Raw genomic sequence first — 4,732 nt, 5'->3', positions numbered from 1 at the left:
ATCTAGTGAGGAAAAGAGACTCATTCAATAAAAACAAACTTAACATGAAGAAAAAAGAAGATAGTCAGACTTGGTATACAAGTATATATTTAAAACCTAGTATAGGTGTGACCAATTCTTCATTAAACAATTGGCAAAAAGGTATATGTTCATACAACATTATTCCTACAAAGAATACTATGCAAGATAAAAGAGCACTCTTTTCTCAAAGGAAGTAATGCATCGATTCATGAGTACAAAGTTATAAGAGGTGTTATCAGTTAAGATTTTTTTCAGGATTTATATGATTGCTCATAAGAACAACTACTTCTTTGTCAGAAATCATAAATGAGTGGTTCTGGAGAAAAGCATGCAACTCTGCCTTTTCATCAGTTAAGAATGAATGGAAGAAAACATGGATGGTATATCAAATGAAAAACACAGAAATTAGAAATACACAACTGTCAAGAAATAATATATCTGTAGCACATGTTTATTTCAGGTAATTGATATTTCAATAACAGAATCAGTAAACATTCAAATTAGAATGAATTCAAGCCTTCTTATTTTGCTTTAATTTTAAATAAAATCCATTATACTAAGTATCATAAAGCGATACTTCATCATCTGTGTGACTATCTGTGTGAATGTGTGTGTGTGTGTGTGTGTGTGTGTGTGTGTGTGTATATATATATATATGAATATCTATGATTTTAGCTGACAAAGCACTATATATATATTTTTTTTCTTTATAACACACATAGTTTATATATTTGTCTTAAACCCAAATGAAGATCAATCAAAGGCCTTCCTCTCACTTTGTCAATTCTTGTTTTGCATGTAAACAGCATGCTCTTATTACAATCTGGCCTTCTTTGTAGAAAGGAGCTTATAAAGTCCTATAGAGATTTACATTAAAAAAGCATCCATTCTTGATTTGATTTTCTGCCATCACTATCTTGAAACTGCTAATAATATATGAACAAGAGTTCTCATATTTTCATTTAATACAAGTCCTGCACACATCTCCTACAGAATACAGAATTTCAAATATCCTCTGCAGTTCAAGTATTTCTTCCAGGAAAATATCTGATTTGTTGTCATACCACTTACAATGGAGTAAAATACCCTCAAAGAAACCCACTTTTATAGGGAAAAAATCTGCTATGACCTATGTCTAACTTGTTCTGGAAATTAAGTTTCTATGATTATTGTGATGGGTACGTTCCACTCCTGAGTTAGTGATTACAGTTGGAATGATTTCCTTTATCCCTGTTTGATTCATTTTTCACTCTATAGCCTAAGTCATTTGGTCCTATTTTCAAGCCTATTTTCCCCTGACATTCTGTTCCTATTGAGAGTAAATGAATTTAAAAAAAAAAAAAGAACCAGCAGGTCAGTGTCCTATTCCATTGCCACTCTGTCCTTGCTTTGATAGCATGGGTTTCCAAATCAACTCTAAATTGTTCTTGTGTAACTCTAAGCTTCTTTCTTTTGACTAACAATAGTCAGTAGTATTTCAAAGTAAAGTTAGCTGCCTTCCCCCAAATTAAATCCCTGATTATAATAAAATATCATCTAGGAGCAAATTTTCAAGCATACTAACATTTGTTAAATGAAAAATTATTATTAGCAACTAGGCACAAATATTTTACATGCTCATTTCAATCTGACCTATCTGCTTTTATATGGTCACACCTTCAGAAGAAACATGTAAGTAGTAGAACAAAAGAATCCATAATGAGAATAGGAACCATTCTAATAATTTAAAGAGACATTTTACTGAAAAGATTCATTTATACCAATGATGAACTAGCTTGCCTGCCAAATCCAATAGTGAGACAACTCTGGGTGTTAGTAAGAGGAAGTGTCCAACCTATCAAGCCAGAAGATGGGGAGACTTAGTGTCTTGGAATGCAGAGTATCTTGTTTTGGAAACCCCATTGAGAAATTAATTGAGACCATACAGTTTCACTGTTAACAAAGGCAAAAATTTTATTTAGTCCTTAAACTATGCATATAAATACTTGTGATTAATAGACAAAATATTTTATTAAGTATACATATCCTGAATGTAAATGTTTCAATAATATCCATCATTTTCTGATGCCTACTGTGCTAACTTGCCAACCCCTTCCTCTGTGCTGCTTAAAAAGATGACAAAAATCTCAGAAAGGTTTTAGGACAGCAAAGACTTTCTGATTAGCATGCTGTTTGAACAATATCTGATATGCAAAATTTGTTTAAGATATTAATTTGTTCTAAAACAGTCCACAATTAAGAAGTAAATAATACATCTCATTACTTATAATAAATCATTTTTAAATAAATTAAAATAATTATATCTATCTAGGGACATATGATTATTGCAAATATCCTTTCTTCGTCACCCTTCTACCTGCAACCATAAGTCACAATGGGTCATTTCATTTCTACTTACCAAGAGTCTTCAAACAGTGCTAACACACACACACACACACACACACACACACATATATATATATATATATATATATATATATATATATATATATATATATATCAAGGACATCTTTCTGGATGCATAAGCAGTTGGCTGTTTCCTTCTTTTGGATCTAATCATACTTTCTGCCTCATTGGATCATGAGTTATCTCCACTAATGGCTGCTTCAAACTTTGCTTGCCTTGTTTCTATATTGCAAGAATTCTAAAAATGCAAGGATTCCTCAGAAGGAAGAGACAGAAAGGCAGCAAGTTAGTAACACAAAATTTAACAATATGGAATCTACTTGAAATGTAAATGAATACTCAAATTATTGTTATATTAACAGAACAAACACAGACATTCATGTCTTTACCCCAGGATAAAGAAATCATTGTAAAGATATGCTTCTAAATTTTATAATTAAAAATGATTTCTTTATCAACCTTTCTTTCACATTAAAATTTACTTAACTTTCAATTAAATGCATTTCTCTTTAATTTGAACATTTTTATGTATTATAATATTTTGCTTACATTTTACTTTATTTATGTATTTATTTATTTATTTATTAGATTTCTACTTTAAAAATGCAGTGTTAATTTTTATATTGTAACTAAATACCAGGTCATTATATTTTAAAACTGTAATTTAGTAAATTGTATATCATTTTAAGATTTTGATATAGATGAGCTCAAAGCCACAAATGAGAAAATGTGATTGTGACAGCAAAAAAAGCTAAGAAGCTTCTCTAAGAGTCACTAACACACAGAAAGGCAGTTTTCTTTAATCGTTAACAGGTCATCAAAAGAAAAACTCTCCTGAGATTAAAACAAAATCAAAGACCCAAACAAATATTGCTTTTTGTTGTAGTTATCATGGATTTTGGTTGGATTTGGTGGATAGAGATGAAACATAAAAATCGAAAGCTACTCAACACAAATGTTTGTAATGGCTCATCATTAATTATGGATACTTAACATAAGTATTTATTAATTCTGTGTGTCCTTTTTTCTGTTTATATTTTTTACTTTGTTTAAGTGACTTGACATTTTAAATCACTTATTTTAAATTAAAAAATAATGACTATATATTTATGGAATGCAGTTCTCTTTATATACAAGTATACAACCATTTTTTTTCTGTATTATTTACAAAGACATTTCTATCCCTTTAAAAGTGGCATTCTTTTTTTGACCAGCAGTTTTGAGAATTTCTTAATCATTCTTCTGTGTTATATGTGACTTCTATGTGTTCTTATGTAAGTCTAGTCAAAGTTTAAAAGTCTAAGACATAGGGAAGTCATTGGTGTACATATTAAATCTTTGGGCAAGAGAAAATGATATCTTTAGCAAACTGATTGGAAAGAGAAAATGTTCCTTTCCTCTGCTTTTTGACTAGAAAGTTTGGACTGGTTATTGAAATCTGTATTACTGAGCTCATCCAACCAAATATATGCTTTCTTTTTAAAAACAGACTCAGAGATGCACTTCGAAATTATGTGTAGTCTTACCATTATGGGACAATTTTGGGACACATGATCACAGGTTTTAGCACAACTTATTATTACATTTTCTGAAACTCCAAAATTTAAAATTTCTCACATACTTGTTTTAAAGTACAATTTATTCTCATTTTCCATATCAACACTGTAGTTGTTGCTGGCTTGTTGCTGCTGCCTGTTGTGTGATCCCCATTTCCTGGGGAGCAGGGGGTGAGAAGATGCAGAGGCAATGACATAGACTCTGAAAGATTCCAATGTAAACGCTGTTTATTGTAAAAGGGTTGGGGAGCTTTATGGGGTTATGGAAATTAAGCTGCCACAGGAAGGTTTTTGTTTGGTTCTTTTGAAACTAGAGGTCAATGTTGGCATGTTGTGATTGCCTAGGAGTGTGCATCGTTAGTTACCGTGTTTTCATCCACTGACAGGTTGTTTTGGACAATTTTACTTATTCATTGTGAGTTCATACGCACTTGGTTGTGCTTGTGCTATTTTCTCTGCCTCATTACTTCACATATGCCAATGTTATTAATGGTGATAAAAATACTAATGAATTTTTTTTTAATTTAGATTCCCAGCCTCTCAAATGCTATGATGCTTAGCATTTTAACACTATAGCCAACTGCTCATTGGCTCTGCCCAACTGGATATAACAAAATAATTTTTACTTTATTAAATCCAATAGTTAATTTCTTCCTAAAAATAAGTGTTTCCATAGACTTGTATATATCAGAGAATTTGCATATATCTGTTCTGTTTTGTAAACCACCCCAAAATGTTCAAGATTTCTT

This window comes from Microtus oregoni, unplaced genomic scaffold, assembly GCF_018167655.1.
Source record: "Microtus oregoni isolate MIOR12 unplaced genomic scaffold, Mior012 000052F_000, whole genome shotgun sequence".
Lineage (NCBI taxonomy): Eukaryota > Metazoa > Chordata > Mammalia > Rodentia > Cricetidae > Microtus > Microtus oregoni.
The sequence above is the reverse complement of the archived record's forward strand: the minus strand, read 5'-3'. Positions refer to the sequence as shown.